Source organism: Podarcis filfolensis (assembly GCF_964270895.1).
Source record: "Podarcis filfolensis genome assembly, chromosome: 3".
Taxonomy (NCBI): Eukaryota; Metazoa; Chordata; class Lepidosauria; order Squamata; family Lacertidae; genus Podarcis; species Podarcis filfolensis.
The window spans coordinates 7,911,519-7,929,478 of NC_139606.1; the positions used below are offsets into that span (position 1 = coordinate 7,911,519).

The window sequence follows — 17,960 nt, forward strand, 5'->3', positions numbered from 1 at the left end:
TTGTTATCTTTTTCTCCCGGTTTTCCTGCAAAGAACTCAGTGATGATTTAGCTTCATAATCTCCACCCCTTTGCCCCTCAGTGAAGGAAATCAGGCTGAGAGACTGGCTTCTCATAGTGAGGTTCACAGCTTTTAAATCTGGGGATTTCCACCATTGAAAACATCTCTCTAGTCACACACATGGACCCACACATTCCTTATGCTCTGCCAGAGCAGGGCCACAGGGAGTTAGTGCAGAGCCCTGGAGAGATGCTCTGGACCACAGCATTTCCCCCAGTACCTTGCAAGTGCTGCTTCCACTGCTAGACCCAGCAAATTGCCTTGGCCTGTGGTGGCGCATTCTGACAGGCAGCAAGACAACGCTGAGCTGCATCTTCATCTCCGCAAGCTTTCACCTTCAAGGAAAGACACAAAAGCAAAACTTGACAACAACCAAGAACTGTTAACGATTGATAAAGCTGCTCCAATGCCGCACAGTCTCTTACTGTTCTTCCTCCAGGTCTTCAGTGTCTTCAAGGATGAGCTCTTCTGAAAGGAAACGAAGAGAAGGCTGCCATTTAGAGAGGCTTTCTTACACAGAGAGAGACTTTCTGAACACATACATAGAAATAGACATTACCTTCCGGATGACTTTCTTTCTCTTTCTCCTGAGGCGGCAAGGAAGTACATGGAGCCAACAGGCAGTGGCGTAGCGTGCGGGGTGCAGGGGGGGCCGTCCGCACCGGGCGCAACATCTGGGGGGGGGCGCGGAAGAGACCCGACTGCTAAAATCCACGGGTTAGGGGGCGCAAATTACTTGCCTTGCCCCGGGTGCTGACAACCCACGCTACGCCACTGCCTACAGGCGGGGGTGGGGGGGAGGACTCGGGGAGAGGGCACACATTATTTTTTTTTCGCCATCTGTGAAATCGCTCTTCGCAGTCTTCCAAGCCTAAAAAGGAAAGAGAAAAATGTGAGAAATGGGGCTCACAGTTAGTCCTCTCCTGATCTACGTCCCTAAACTGGTTTTTGCATTCACGCCTCTAAGCTCACTATCACCACAGAATTCAGTTGCGCATCAAGGCCCCGGCGCACCCCCCAAGAATAAGAAGAACACATTGAGACAGAATTTTAGTTTAAAGGTTAATGGGCAAAATTTAGGCCACAACTTTATTGATTACAGCAATGTGAGTGGTATTGGCTTAGGCCAGTGGTGTCCAAACTTTGCTGAAGTCCAGATTTGATGAAGTGAAGGGCCAACCAAAGACGTTGTTGAGCTTTTTTTAGGGTTTAAGTTGTTGAGGTTTTTTTAAAGGATTTTACCCCAGGAAATAAACTGACACAGGGGCCAGATTAAACCGGATTAGGCCCCTGAAATTAGGCATTGGCAATAACTATATCTGACTCCTGCCCGTCTTGCAGGAAGTCTGGAAGGGTAAAGCACCAACAGAGGGAGCTCCATCAATGGTGACCAACTGAAACTCACCCCGGGGTTCCCGTTGGGTCCTGGCATGGCCCTAGACTCCCAAGCAGACGAGATCCGGACCCGCAGATTCCTTTACTGGAATGACTATATGGAATTGGCGGAAATGACTGGCAGAATCCGAGACCTGGGAGAAGAGTTGGTGGAAGAAGACTGGAAGAAATTTAAAGACTATCTGCAGAAACACTGTAAAATTAATGAATGTTAAAATGATGTTGGATTGAAAATAAGTGGCATTAGCAACAAAGCTAACAAGAGTATGCAAAATTGAATTGATAATGGATGAAAATATAGAGTTATAATATGTTAAGATACAGAGTTAAGATAAACGAAAGAGGGTAAGGATTTGCTGATTTGATTATTTAAATGGGGATACAAAAAGGGGAGGTGTGAGGAGGCCAAGGAAATAAGATAATGAGTTAGGGTTACAAAAATGGATTTGTTTTTACTCTTCTTTTTCTTATTTTATGTATTTTTCTATTTTTTTTTTTTTGTATTTCTTTCTTTTTATATGATTTTTTAAATTTATGTTTTTGTAAAACTTCAATAAATATCTTAAAAAAAAAAAGATTCCTTTACTGGAGTACCCTTGTACCTGGAGGGGCAGGTGATGGCCGCACCTCCCCTCCCCCACATTTCACTACGCCAGTGCCTAACCGCCAAACCTTACAAAGTTGTGACAATTGCTAAGAGGTAGGCAAAAACCAAGAGGCCAGTGCCAATTTGCCAATTGGAAATATTCCTACGCGGTCCCTGTTCCAAAACAGGCGACCAACCGAAGTCCAGAGCAAGGCCAGAGCACACGCCTAAATCAAGGGCGGGTGTTTGGTGGCGCAAAGCCAGGTAAACCCCCCCCCCAACGCCACGCCACTGCCTTTTAAAGGCCCCCGTCGATCACACCACCACTCCCGATTGGCCAGCAGGCCATGGTGCGATTGTGGGGCCATAGCCCGGCTCGGCTATGCAGTGGCGTAGCGTGGGTTGTCAGAACCCGGGGCAAGGCAAGTAATTTGCACCCCTAACCCGTGGATTTGCGCCCCCTAACCTGTGGATTTGCACCCCCTAACCTGTGGATTTGCGCCCCCTAACCCTAACCCCCAGATGTTGCGCCCGGTGCGGCCGGCCCCCCCTGCACCCCCCACGCTACGCCACTGCGGCTATGTTATGAATATGAGATGTATGTAATGAATGAAATGAAAAATGAGTAAATTTTTTTTAAGAATGGTGAGGAAACATGGGGGGGCGGGGATGTCAATAAATTAGGGCAGGGTGACAGTCGCTTTCTGCATGGCACTATGGTGATATACAGTGATGTTCACTTCAAGAGCCTGCTTCGCTCTGGTTGCTTGAAGAGAATTAGGGCGACTTTTCTTTTCAAAAAGATGCTTTTATAAGTTTCTGTCCCTGCCGCCCAAAGGTTTTTAATATGATTTTTGCAAAGTATTGGAAGACACAAGAGCTACCCACCCTGGAAGAGTGGCAGATGAAGGTGACGGATTATATGGAATTGGCGGAAATGACTGGCAGAATCCGAGACCTGGGAGAAGAGTTGGTGGAAGAAGACTGGAAGAAATTTAAAGACTATCTTCAGAAATACTGTAAAATTAATGAATGTTAAAATGATGTTGGATTGAAAATAAGTGGCATTAGCAACAAAGTTAATAAGAATATGCAAAAATGAATTGATAATGGATGAAAATATAGAGTTATAATATGTTAAGATGCAGAGTTAAGATAAATGAAAGAGGGTAAGGATTTGCTGATTTGATTATTTAAATGGGGATACAAAAAGGGGAGGTGTGAGGCGGCCAAGGAAATAAGCTAATGAGTTCAAAGTTACAAAAAACGGATTTGTTTTTAATTCTTTTTTTAGCTATTTGTCTTTTGTCTTTTGTATTTTTATTCATCTTTTTTCTTTTTCATGTATTTCTCTATGTTCTTTTTTTGTATCTTTTTCTTATTATATGACCTTTTTTCATTTTGTAAACTTATGTTTTTGTGAAACTTCAATAAATTTCTTTTTTTAAGAAAAAACAAAGGTTTTAATATGATTTTTCAGCATAGGAGAAAAGAGAGAGTCTAGTTAGGGATAATTTTATTTTTTCAGGACAGTAAAGGAGGTGTGTGAGAAGGAAACTGTGTGAATACGCTGCATAAACACAGTATTCTTAAAGCACATTGGGAGCACACGCTTTGCCTCAAAGAATTCTGGGAATTGTAGTTTACCTTCGGAGAACTACAATTCCCAGCAGCGCCCGGAATTCTTTAAGCGGGAGAAACGGCCTCCCAATGTGCTTCCGAGAGGCGCTCGGGATCCGCGGTGGCGTTGGAAAGCCCTTAGCCCCGCCCCCTCTGGCCCCGCCCTTCCTCGCTCAGCCCTGCCTCCTCAGTCTCCGCGCGCATGCGTGGTCGGGCCGGGCTGGCTGTGGGAGGACTGGGTCTCGGCTCTCTCCGCCTCTTGGTCCCCCCCCTGGCGGCGGCGCTTCTTCCTTCGTCCTCGAAGGAAGGTGAGCCGGAGGGACGGGGCGTAGGCCGGGCGAGAGGCCGAGGGCGCCACCCTCCCGGGGCGCGGAGGGACGGAGACGCTGTCCGAGGCGGAGGCATCGATTCATGAGGCAGCCCGTTTGAAATATACTCAGAGTCGCAAAGTGATTTCATGCTCTTTATTCAGCTCATAGTGGTGAGGAGGAATGAATGAATGTCCCCTCAAAGTATCTGCTTTATATACATTATTTACACAATGGGCTGCACATGATTGGCTAATTCCGGAATTCTACTGTAAGCCAATCAGGTTGTGGATTCACTTCTATCTGGAGCATGATTGGGTGGTTCCTGCCAACCAATCATACTGCTGCATTGTTCTAGGACCAATCAGACTGCTGCATTCTGAATCCTATTGTTCTAGGACCAATCAGACTGCTGCATTCTGAATCCTAGTGTTCTAGGACCAATCAGACTGCTGCATTCTGAATCCTATTGTTCTAGGACCAACTACCTGACGTTTAGAAGACATCTGAAAGCAGCCCTGTTTAGGGACGTTTTTAATGTTTGATGTTTTATCGTGTTTTTAATACTCTGTTAGAGTGGCTGGGGAAACCCAGCCAGATGGGTGGGCTATAAATTATTATTATTATTAATCATGCACACACACACACCCAGTCCTCATCTTGTAAGCCAAAGAAGATCTCTCTATCTATTCTGTTTAGGTTTGGCTCTAACTTTTAACTTGTTCATGGTTGGAGCACTGCACTTAAAGTGGGGCTGTTTTTATTTATTTTTGTCAGATTGGCTAGGATGCTGCCTTTGAGATAGTGAACATCATGTGTGCTGGACCAACTCCCAATAGAGAAAGGCAGAGAAAGGTTGACTCTCCCTAGGTGAGCGGTAGGGAGAGGATGTCCTCAGGTGAGATATGGAAAGGAAATCAATAATTCTTGTTTTTTTCTGATGCCACTGAGTCATTTTTATTTAGTGGGTCTATTTTTATGTAAGCAACTATCGGCTACTTCTTTGTTATTTATTTGTTATTTAAACACTGGAGTGTTTTATTAAAGTGAAAATTAAGTGGATGGAGTGATGTAAGGAAATCATTGAGTATTTGTGCTTGTGAGGACTGTGTGTTTAGGTTAGTTTTGAGTAGTGTGGATGTGTAGGTTAATTATTTCACTTGTCATATTACCTGATTTTTAAAATGTTTATTTAAAAAAATGATATATTGTTATTATGTTGCATTTTGAGATACTTTGATATATTTCAATGTTTTGTGTGGTATGGTTTGTTTTGTGGCTTCTGGTGTTTTATGTACATCGCCTAGAGATATTTATTTAATTATATTACTTAAACTGTGGAATTGTGATTATGATTATTCATAGTTTAATTTAATTATTGTTAGATTTCGAATCTGAAATTTGTATTTATTATATTAATTCCTTTTTGTTGAGATTTTTTAAGCCACTTAGCAATTTCTGCTGAAATCCTAAGCAGTATGTAAATTAACTAAATCAATAAAACTCTTGAATATACTTTAGATATTAAACTTCTACCATCCAATTAAGACCTCAAGACAATTATTGTTCTTGCTAATTTTGTTTTCTAATACTTCTGTATTGTCATATAACGACTCTACGTTTTCCTGTTGAATGAAATCTTATTCCAGCATTTATATTTCCCTGATTTTTCCCAGATGCCTTTTTGTTTTTGTCACAATTCCTTCTATTTGCTTCTGATTTTTCTATATTTATTCTCATACACTATAGCCCTATTTCCCATTACTCAGTACTGTGAATGTATTACCCAAATGTGCACATGGAAATAGTAGCCTACTTATGTGTAAAACTCTCTAATGTGGACACAGCCCTAGACAGCTCATCTGTTGTCCCAAGGAGTTTAAACTTAGTTAGTTTATCAGGTGTTTCATAAGCCAAGCAAGTCCACCAAGTTAGCATATGCCTCAGTTAAGTGTAATTTATTGCAGTCAATTAAGTTTAGTTAGAATCAATTACTTCCTCGGTTATCTCAAAAGATTATTCATGAGGAATGTTGAGCATTTTTCTTCAACTTTCAAGACATTAATAAAACATTTCAACTGGAGAAAAACTTTTGCAGTATTTATCGGTCCTTGTCAATATTCACCCAGAATAGTTTTCTTTTGTTCATCATTTTATCCAGCAGTTTAATGAAAGGAGCAATCTGTCAAGAGGAAAAGATAAAGAGATGGAGGTGAATTTCACTATTCAGTGTTTAGTAGTAGTTACCACATCAGCCAGCAGGTGGGACCACACGAAAATAAGGCTTCGTTGAACAACAGTAATAAATAACAATTTGCTGTCGTTTCAAGACACCCCAAACCAGCTGCCTAATGGTAGGGCCAGCCCTGCAAAAAATTTCTAAGTCATACTAAAGACTGCGTCAAATATCCAAAAACCCTGGGGAGGAAGGAGCCCTCATAAAATAGTAATAGTTAGTAACTGAACCAGAATACAGAAACCTACTTACATTTTCTACTGAGTAGCACAATCCATTTTATGCCTTTTATTCCATGATTCTTATGTATTATGCATGCATTTACTTTGGATTTATTCTAGATTTGCCCATCTGCCTACTATGAGTAGCACCATGTTTTTGTTTTAAATACCCTTGGTATCTGCACCATAGTTCATGTAGGGGGTCCATTTCATGACACTTCTGGTAGCATGTGCATAGATTCAAGACAGTTTCTTCTTTTTTTATTATAATTTTTAATTAGTATTTTTAACATATCATTTTCAACAGTAATTAAACATACTTTTACATCTTATTCAAATTTTTGACTTCCATCAATCCTGTCTGAAAATTTTCCAATCTAATCTTTCAGTATGCATTTCTTATTTTCCCTATTACATTTCAAACTCATAACCAATATCTCTATCTTTTTGTACTTTGTAACACTTCGTATATTTCTCCTTACAAAACTTCTTGTAGTCCTACTAGCGTAATTTGTTGATTACAGTTGCTCTTCAAATAATTCATATACTTCTTCCAATCTTCTGTAAATCTCTGGTCCTGCAGGTTTTGAATCCTTCCTGTCATTTTGTCCAATTCTGCATAGTCCATTAATTTCGTCTGCCATTCTTCTTTCGTCGGAATTTCTTCTTGTTTCCATTTCTGGGCTAACAATACTCTTGCCGCTGTTGTTGCATATAAGAACAGTTTGACATCTTGTCTATTAATTTCCTGACCTATAATACCAAGTAAAAATGCTTCTGGTTTTTTTAAAAAATGTATATTTCAACATCTTTTTCATCTCATTATATATCATAGATTCAAGACAGTTTCAAGCAGCCATCTCTTTCCTTTCCTAGTGTCTAATTTCTTCTAATTAACAAATTACATGGAAACATACATGATGCAAGGAAACAGAACTAGGAAAATGTTGTTCTCCCTTAAATTATATTACATAAATGCAAGTGGTCGAGGGAAAACAGCCTGTAATGTAACAAGAAAGTGTAAAGAAAGGCTGACATACTAATGCATGGGGGAACTGCTTTTCAAAATAATAATACTGTGGTTTCTCGTCAAATCGTATAAATCCTTCACCTTAAAAAAAAAAAAGATTCTATCAGCAGAACGTCAGGCTTCTGTTGTTCCCAATAATTAAGGGGACAGTGGTCTTAAAGAGATTAATTGTTGCAAATGTCGACTACTTGTTTTTTCCTAATTCTTATGTCTACACAAAGGTCATCCATCTCCCATAGCTTTTCACATTATGCAAGGAGACCTTTAAGGTACTTAGTACTTTCTGACCTCTAGTGCCCTATTTACACACAGAGACAGGCAGTCAGCTTGAATTAATCCGACTCTAATTAAACCACACACTTCTGATATTTGCTCATTGCAGAGTAGTGTGCTACCAGGTACATAGAGGTAAAGTGAGCTGGATTATCTTGCCAATGCACATGCTTCCTGGAGGCAGGTCTAACTTCTGCTTTTGTGAGTGAGTTTTAAAACTGGAAGCTTGGAAATTGTTGTATAAACCCATAGCCTCAAATCACCATGGAAGCATCTCTGCCTATAGCCCCCTTGTATGTGAAGTCTGGGGTGCCCAGGTTAGAAATTCTCTTTCCAAACCATCCACATTTCTTAGGAATACACCGTATTTTTCGCTCTATAAGACGCACCAGACCACAAGACGCACCTAGTTTTTGGAGGAGGAGAACAAGAAAAAAAATATTCTGAATCTCAGAAGCCAGAACAGCAAGAAGGATCACAGCGCAGCGAAAGCAGCAATCCCTCTTGCTGTTCTGGCTTCTGGGATAGCTGCGCAGCCTGCATTCGCTCCATAAGACGCACACACATTTCCCCTTACTTTTTAGGAGGGAAAAAGTGAGTCTTATAGAGCAAAAAAATACGGTAATTCCTTCCTTCTGTCTCTTGCACTCACACACAATATCTTGTTTTTCTTCTTTCCCCCACTAGTGCGTGCCAGCGTTTCTTTACACTTTCTTGTTATGTTACAGGCTGTTTTCCTTAGACCACCTGTATTAATATAATATAATTTAAGGGAGAACAATACAAGAATGAGAAAACGACATGAAGTTAAACAGCTCTTTGAGGGGGGCAGTTCCAAGATGGCGACGGCTTAGCAAGTGCAGATAACAGGACTGTAATTATCGTTGATTGCTACCCAGGGAAGTAATTTTTCCTTTTTCTTACTTCTCTGCTTTTAAACTTACCAACCTACTGAGATTCTATCAGCACCTTCTTGTCTATGCTATGAGAAATATCTTGGGCAAGTTCTGTGAAGCATCCTGGTCAGGCCGCCAGCTGCTAGCCATTAACCCCCAGCTCCCTTCTATACTTTGTTCCTGGAACTCCTGGCAGTCACCACACAGAGTAGCTCTTAAATTGAACAAACTGAGCACTTTCTATTTTTCTCTCTTCTTCGGTTGGGGAAACCTCTCCTAGATTACTCCCCACGGCGACGCTATGCCTGCTAGTAAATGCTACAGGGACCCAGAGGATGTAGCTCTCTCACCAGTTTCCAAACAATCTAAAACAGAGGACTTTTTTTAACAAATCTGCTTTTATAGTTCCAACAAAAAACTGGTTTTCTCCCCTTGAAGATGATTGTGTGGGGAGAATAGTCAAGGTGACAGCATAGAACTGGATCCAGCAATGGGGCAAGTTGATCCTGTGCCACCAAGAGAAGAAGAAACAGCTCTTCTAACACACTTCTTGCCTCCGATCTAGAACTTGCAGATGTCACACGAAGCTGAATGTTGGAAGATTCAAGACAGATGAAAGAAAATAACTTATTTGCACAGTGCATGGTTCAACTATGGAACTCCCACAGGAGGCAGTGGTGGCCACTGTGATAGGAATTTTGAGGTCTTCGATATATGGTAATGTTCATAACCGCACGTACCTAGATCAGCACAGGAAGACTGACCTGAAGCCATTTTGATTCCTAAACTGAGCAAATGTTTTCTCTGCAAAGTCAAAGTGGAAAAGCCTCCCCATTGTCTTTTCCTTCACAAATCCTGTCTTAAGGGTATGTCTGTGTTTGAATAGGGTGTGAGCCTGTGACATGGCCCAGGAACTAAGTATTTATCATTACAAAAGATTGGCCAGGCTCCCCAGGCAATCCAATCAAGTAACCTGCCAGACAGGAGATAAACAAGGACAGGAGAAAAACAACAACATTCAAATTTCTGTTTTAGATCGCCTTTTCTGTGATGTAGGTGTGATGTATCTGAGGGGTGGTCTTGATCTACAGGGTGGCAATTTCAAAAGTCTTTATAAGGCCTTGCACAGCATTTTTCTGGGTCCCTCCTCTCTCCTGCGGGTGAGGGGAGCACCCTGTTGCAACAGATCAATAAAGATCAAGCTTACTAGCTGCTTTGCTTCTCAATATTCTCTGGTTGGCCTCTGTTATTCTCTCCTACCAATAGGGAACTTTTGTAAGGACTCTATATGGGCTCTTGGATACCCCATAAGGGAAAAGGGCAATTTTTGTTTACAACACCACCAAGCTAGAGGTAAAATCAGTTATGATTAAATGGGCACAAGATGTAGGGCACAACATTATGATGGAAGATTAGGAAAAATTATGGAAAACTGATTTAAAATTTACAGATTGTTGTTTTTTTTTATAAATTTTTTTATTGGTTTTTCAACACATATTAAAAGACAATACAACACAATACATAAACAAACAAACATATAAACACGTATAATTTCTTGATCTTTCTTTCTTGAAACCTTCTTTCAGCGACTTCCCCATACCTCCCCTTTCTGCATCCCTGTTTTAAATCATTCCAGCAACCCCTAATTTCAATTTCTTATAGCACCTTCTTTAACTTTTTTTTTTTAATATCCAATTGTTTGTCACTGCAATTCTATTTTACATTACCCAAGACATTTTAACATTCATTAATTTTACAACAATTCTTAAGATAAACTTTAAATTTCTTCCAATCTTCTTCCACCGTCTCTTTCCCTTGGTCACGGATTCTGCCAGTCATCTCCGCCAGTCCCATGTAGTCGATCACCTTGGTCTGCCATTCTTCCAGTGTGGGTAGCTCTTGTGTCTTCCAATACTTTGCTAAGAGTACTCTTGCTGCTTAAAATTTACAGATTGTTCCCTATTGAAGGAGAATTACATGAAGATGATGTATAGATGGTACACAACACCAGTGCAGTTAGGGAAAATGTACAAAACTAGTTCAAATATATGTTGGAAGTGTAAGGAAAAGGAAGGGACATTTTATCATATGTGGTGGGATTGTAAGGTAATTAAAAAAAAAGGGAAATGATATACAACGAATTGAAGAAAATGTTCCATTTAACATTTGTTTAAAAACCTGAAGCATTTTTATTAGGGACTGTAGGGAAAGATCTGCCAAAAAAGCTGAAAAACATCTTCATGTATGCGACAACGGCCGCGAGAGTTTTAATAGCACAAGGATGGAAGACTGAAGAAACCCCAACTAAAGAATCATGGCAAGAAAAATTGATGGACTATGCAGAACTGGCAAAACTGACATACAAGCTACGGGACAAGGATAACTGTGACTTTAAAGATGAATGGGAACCCTTTACAAAGTATTTGAAGACGCAACAGAGTGAACTGGACTCCTTGGCAGGTTTTGAATAAACATTCACAAACTTTTTATTGATAATAATCAGCTAAATAGTTTGAGGATCTATACAACTTTGTAACATGCAGAAAAACAGCATTTTTAGAGGAATCAAAGACTGGAACTGAGGGAAGTCGGGGGGGTTGTGTGGGAGAATGGGGGGAGGGAGGAAAAATGGGGGGGACAAGGATGATATGTTTCTGAATAATATGTCTTGTTTTAATTTTGAATTTTTTTAAAAAAAAAATCCTGTTTGAGGGTTTTGCACAGGCATCTAGTTGCCCCCATGAGAAGAGGATGCTAGACTAGATCCAACCTGATCCAACAGGCTCTTCTTATGTTCTTAGACTCTTAGGGTGCTTCCACATGGCAGGTGATTGTGGGCTATGTACTACTCTTTAAAAAAAATTATGAAAGATTTTCTTGCTTTACAAAAGTACATGCATTGTCTCTTTTTTCAGGTTGTAAAGTCTTGAGCATCCACACAACACCCTCCTCAAAATGCCATCCCATATTCCAACCCTCACCCCATTTAATCTGGATTTACCAGTTTTACATGGGGGGAAAAACTAGGAGGATTTTCTTCAAAAACAGTAAGTGCTGATTAAATGGAAAAAATAACATGGAATGACACTTTATGGAGGACAGCACTGTGTTGACCTTGTGCAAAAGCTGCCATGTGTCAGCAGAACAGACTCCATAATGAACTGCCATGTGGAAGGGCTCCTACATAGGTCAGGCTCTGCTCCCAGGATCCAGGAGCAGACAAAACGTGTATGGTATCATAGGAACATCTTTCTCAGACAGCAGACAATCATCCATCAGGACACTAGAAAGTTTACTGTGATTGTCCCCATCCTAGTGAGACTTGGTGCAATAAACACCCCTCCCCCATCCCTACACTTGCCAGACAGGAAGATTTAAATTAACTAATAGTGACTTTTCCATTTTCCTGGCCCTTTTGACACTTGTCAGCATAGATGAAATCAGACATGCAAAAGGAAAACAAGTCCCATGGTGTGGTATGAAGGAAAAAGGTGGGAGATCGCATGAGAACTCCTCCGGATTTCCTTTTTTCCTTCCTTTATTTCCTTCCCCACCACCAACTTAATTTATAAAATAAAAGATGCTCTAAACCTGCCCAGTGGAGGAAGCCAAGCCCTGGTCCCTTTTCTTAAAAAATGGTTTTCATTCATTCATTCATTCATTCATTCTATTCCCAGCCACCCTGGCTCTCAGCCAAGGCCCAAACAAACTCACAGGTCACCCCAAATTCTCTCACAATGAAAAGGGTTCCCTGAACCTGCTGACCTCACCCTAGTCTGGCACTTTAGGACTTGTGGACAGGCGACAGCATCTGCTGAAGGTTCCTCCGGCTGCCCATCTCCGTGTCCCATTCAACAAATAAATCGCCTGCACACACCCAGTTCCAGGCTGCAGCAGGATTGGTGCATTTGGGGAGGTGCGCCGATGGCATATAGGACTCCCTGCACTTGACTGTTCCTTCTCTGGCCCCTTCACACCTCTCCTTTCCTAGATGTAGCTACTCAGAAAGACATAACCAAGAGTTGAAGCCACTGACAAACTGTCTAGATTAATTTCCATGGTCAACTCCTGATATGAAAGACTCTGGCATTTGCAGTAGGAAGAAACTGATGAGCTCGATTTTTGCCTTTTATGCTAAAATAAAAGATATAGGTCAGCACCATGGGGGTGGGAGGTGGGGAGAAGCATTGCAGTTTCTGGTTTATTGGTTTAATAACTTTTTACATAGTGGTAAGAACCTTTTTCAGCCTGAAAATCACATGCTTTAGTGGGGAACCTTGCAGGCCCCACAGGTACAGTAGACCAGTGCACATCTCTCCACCCAGGCAAGCAAGAGGCATTATTACAGTTCAAGAACACATCCTTATCAGGTAAAAGAAATGGAAGCAGGTGTGGAGCAGAATCAGTGAGGGGTGTGGCTTGAGGAAGGTCCTAAAGGCCAGATGGAAAACCCTGGAGGGCCACATCTGCCCCTGGTTCTGATGTTCCTCACCCCTGTTCTTCAGTTGCCATTATGTGCTTCCTGGATCCCCTTTCACAGGCCAATATTTGCTGCATTTCCCCCTGAGTTTATATATTGGTTGGATAGCATACCCTCCAACATTTCTCCAATGAAAATAGGGACATCCCAGGGAAAAGCGGGACATTCCAGGCAGTTGGAGGGTCTGGCATAGAGTGCCAAACTTATTTTATGTGTTCATCACTGTATGAGATACAGTTGAACTATGAAATGCTTTGAAATGAGACCACAATTTCTTTTAAGGATTTTGCACTGGATTAAAAATACCATCAAGTTAAAATTCTGGAATTTTATACTAGAATTGTTGAGTTGTGGCAGCCTCTGATACTCTGATACTGACAGACATTTCATCTTAACATTTCTTCAACAGCAGTTTTGACAGCTATCTTTCTTACAGCTTTCCTTATATAATTTACTAGGCCTTTACATAATTACAAATGTTTGTCCTGTCAGCGTTCCTTGGAGTTTCACAGCTTATTTCCCAGTTAAGGTCCTAATCTTCTTTCTGTGACATCACTCTGGTCACTGCAGCTAACTCTGTGATGTCACCAATGCAGGATTATCACACTGAGAGGGTCATAAGCTGCAGGAGCAGATCAACTCTGAAAAATAAAGAGCTTGCTTTGACGTAAATGTCTCTCGTAATGAAAGATGATGGAATGGAGGAGGCTTACTCACCCCTTTGCTTCCCAAACTCGGCCAGCGGTAGGTAGTCCACCCAGGTCGAGGGTTGTTGATTGGCGTAGCATCGCAGGTACTGCTGCATGATGGCGTTGACCCTCTCCGCTTGTCCGTTGGTCTGCGGGTGTCATGCCGACGCTAAGTTGATCTTGACGTTCAGGATGCCCAGCAGCTTCTGCCAGAAGCTCGAGACGAATTGGCGACCCCGGTCGGACAGGATGGACCGCGGCAAGCCGTGAGCTTTGAACACGTGGTCTATGAACAGCTTGGCGGTCTGTTCCGCTGTGGCCACCTTCGCGCACGGAATAAAGTGCGCCATCTTGGTGAACATGTCTACGACCACGAGCACCGCTGTTTTGCCTCGCGAGCTGGGCAGATCTGTGACAAAGTCCAGGGCCACTTTCTCCCACGGTTCGAGCGGCGTCTGTAGGGGTTCTAGTAGACCCGCCGGCTTCCTGTGTACTGGCTTGGCCCTTTGGCAGGTGTCACACCTGGAGACGTAATCCGCGACTTCTCCCCTCACCTTGGGCCACCAAAAGTCTCTGGTTACTAATTCCGCCGTCTTGTCCTTGCCGAAGTGCCCAGCGCTGGGCGCGTCGTGTAGCTGCTGCGAGACTTTCGCGCGGAGGTCGTCTCCGGGCACGTAGAGAGCCCCTCTGCGGATGAGCAGTCCGTCTCATATCTGGAACTCGTCGTCCTTCGCTGTGCCTTTTCGCACCTCCTCCATCTTGGATTGTGCGAACGAATCCATCTGCAGCGCTCGACGCACCGCGTCCAGGTCCACGGCAGCTGAAGCGCACGCCCACGCTTTCGGTGCGAAAATGTGCTTGGCCGCCACCGGCGCCGCTTCCTCGAGATACTGCGGCTTCCTGGATAGTGCATCCGCCATGACGTTGTTGTCTCCCGGGATGTATTCTATCCGGAAATCGAAATCCGCAAAGAACTCCGCCCAGCGAATGTGTCTCTGGTTCAGGAACCGCGCCGTGCGCCAGTACTCCAGGTTCTTATGGTCCGTGCGGACTTGCACTGTGTGTCTGGCTCCGACGAGGAAGTGCCGCCACGCCTTGAAAGCTGCATGAATGGCCAGCAACTCCCTGTCCCAGATGGTGTAGTTCTGTTCCGCCTTGCTGAGTTTCCTGGAGTAGAATGCGCACGGCCTCCATTCCCCTTGCGGATCTTGCTGCAACAGGACGGCCCCCACCGCTCTGTCCGAGGCATCCGTCTCAACCCTCATTGGTCTGCTGGGGTTTACATGTAGCAGCTGTTCTTCGGACGCGAAGAGACGCTTGAGTCTCCGAAAGGACTGCTCCGCCTGGTCCGTCCAGGTGAACTTCTTCTTCTTGGAGCTGAGGGTGTCCGTGATGGCCGCCGTCTCCTTCGCGAACCCTTTGATGAACTTGCGATAAAAGTTGGCGAAGCCGACGAACTTCTGGACCTCCTTCCGATTGCGCGGGCTCTTCCAGTCCAACACCGCGCGGACCTTGGTGCTGTCCATGGCGAGTCCCTTGTCGGACAGCTTGTAGCCCAGGAAATCCACCTCTGTCATGTCAAACTGGCACTTCTCTAATTTGGCGTAAAGCCTGTGCTCCCGTAGCCTCTGCAGGACCTCCTTGACGTCCCTCTCGTGAGCCTCCTGCGATTCCGAGAAGACCAGGATGTCGTCCAGGAAGCAAACGCACTTCTTGTAGAGGAGTCCCGCTAACACGTGATGCATGAAAGCTTGGAAGGTATGGGAGCCATTTTGCAGACCAAAAGGCATTACGCGATATTCATAGGTGCCTAAAGGTGTAAACATGGCTGTCTTCCACTCATCGCCCTCCCGCATGCGTATAAGGTTGTACGCCCCTCGTAGATCCAACTTGGTGAAGATCCGTCCCTTCCTCACCGTCGCGAGCAGGTCGTCGATCTTGGGCATGGGGAATGCTGCGGGCTTTGTTTTGGAATTTATGATCCTATAATCAACTATGAGCCTGCGTTGGGGCATGTCCTTCTTCTTCACGAAAAACACGGGACTGCCCCCCACTGCTTTAGATTCTTGGATGAACCCCCGCTTCAAGTTGTGATCTATGAACTCCTTGAGTTCTTGCAGTTCATCTTCAGACATGGAATACAGTTTCCCAGTCGGCAGCGTCGCTCCCGGCAGGAGGTCAATCTTGCAGTCGTAAGGCCTGTGGGGAGGCAGGTTATCCGCTTCCCTCTCGCAGAAGACCTCCAAAAACTCCTTGTACTTGTTGGGTACCGCTTGCACCATGCCTAGGTGTAACTGCGGTTCATCCTCTTGCCCCTCCTCCTCCTGGAGGGTCTGGATGCAGTGTTCTGCGCAGTAGGAGGAGCAGAAGGTCAATTGCCGCTGGTACCATGCTAATGCCGGGCTGTGCCTATCCAGCCAACTCATACCCAACACTATGGGCGTGTCTGACAGGTGGGTGACGTTGAAGCTGATGACTTCGCGGTGGTTTCCAATTTGCATCACCATCGGTGGTGTTTGCTGTACCACCTCTCCTCCCAGTAGCTTCCTGCCATCGACCGTGACGACGTTTAGGGGCATCGTGGCTGGCATGAGTGCTATGCGATGTTGCTTGATAAAGTCCACTCCTATAAAGTCTGCGTTGCTCCCAGAGTCAATGGTTATTGGTACTTGCATGGTGTGCCCAGGGGGCAACTGGAGCGATGCGGTGAGTTGCACCACTGGTTTGGGTGGGAGGGGGTCTGTGGGCTGTAAAATCTCTGGGGACTGCTTCACTGACTTGCCTGGTTGGGCCCCAGTGGCTCTGTTTCCAACCAGGCGTCTTCTTCCCCCTGCCGCTGTTTCGGCTGCTGACTTGTTCCCTTTACTGTTGCTGAGGCTGCAGTGTGCTTCTGGAGCCTCTGGGGACACTCTTTGGCCATGTGCTGAGCACTGTCGCAGATGTAGCACTTCCTGGTCCCTCTAGGAGCCTTCGCCTTGACTGCTCCCGGTGTTTGGGCTCTGCTGGCAGTCTGAGTCCTGGCACCACCAATCTCCATCGGCTCTTCTCCCCTTCCCAAAGGAGGCATGGACAGCGCCCGCCCCGCCTCTCTGGGAAAGAAAGGGGTTGTCCTGGCTGGGCTGCTTGCCTTACGTCCTTCCTCCCTGCTCCAAGGGCGTCCTTCCAGGCGCACACCAATCGCCAACGCTCTTTGGGCAACTTCTTGGGTACTTTGCGGTCGTTCCCCTCTTGCCAGCTCATCTTTCACCTCTCCACTTAGCCCCTCCCAGAACAGGTCTCTGACAGCAATAGAGTCCTTCTCCCAGCCCAGCATGTTCAATAAGGCAAAAAAGCGTGAGTGATATTGCCTCACCGTCGCTTTCCCTTGCTGTAGTCCATGCATTTCCCTCCGAGCAACATCTACATCTACCGTAGATTTAAAGCAAGCGTCCATAGCTTTGATAAATGCATCGGAATCTTTGAGGGCGGGGTCATTTTCGCGCCACAAATTCCGCAGCCACGCTTTTGCTTCCCCATGCAAATGAGTGATTATGAAGCCCACTTTCTCTTCCTCATCTCTAAAGTCCTTCCGAAGCAAATTGAGCGCGTAAACCACGTCAGCTCTGAAGTTAGGGTATTGCTGCAGGTTCCCATCGAAGTGGGCTACTAGGCTGCCCCCCCTCTTCCCGAGGCCAACTCCCTCCAGTTTGGGTCCTGGCAGCCCCTCTTTCCCCCAACGGTCCCACCTGGCCTGCAGATCCCGGCAGAGCGCTACTGCTTCTTCTTCTCTTTTCCTGGATGCTGCTACTTCTGCGTAAAGCGTCGTGACTGCTTCTTGCAGTTCTTTCACCTGGCTCTCTGTAGCCATCTTTGCCTATCTTCGTGAGCTCGCAAAACACCAAGTCTTGCCCCTCGCTGCACCAACTCACTCTGCGAGGTTTTTATCTGAGACGGAGCATACTGTCAGAGCTACCCTAGGTCCCAGCTCACAAAGGACCAACGCTGCTTCGTTGTTAAGTATAAAAGTCTTTATTGAAGTTCAGATTCACTTCCAGAGCCGCAGCGCGCAGCTCCACGTCTTAAGTGTCAGACCTCTGATGCTCCGTCTGAGTCTCCTCCCCCTTGACACCAATTTAAGATTCTAGCCTTGCTCCACCTTCTCCGCTGCTCCTTCCTCCTCTGGGTCC

General features: G+C 44.5%; 1 protein-coding gene across 1 annotated transcript in view; it reads left to right on the plus strand.

Annotated features, from left to right (window-relative positions):
* Window positions 1-3,855: 3,855 nt before the first annotated feature.
* The window catches only part of WDFY2 (WD repeat and FYVE domain containing 2), a 99,521-nt gene continuing 85,416 nt past the window's right edge, over window positions 3,856-17,960 (plus strand). The window contains exon 1 of the mRNA XM_083606663.1: window positions 3,856-3,969. The gene's annotated coding sequence lies outside the window, so the exon portion shown is untranslated. The remainder of the gene's footprint in view (window positions 3,970-17,960) is intronic.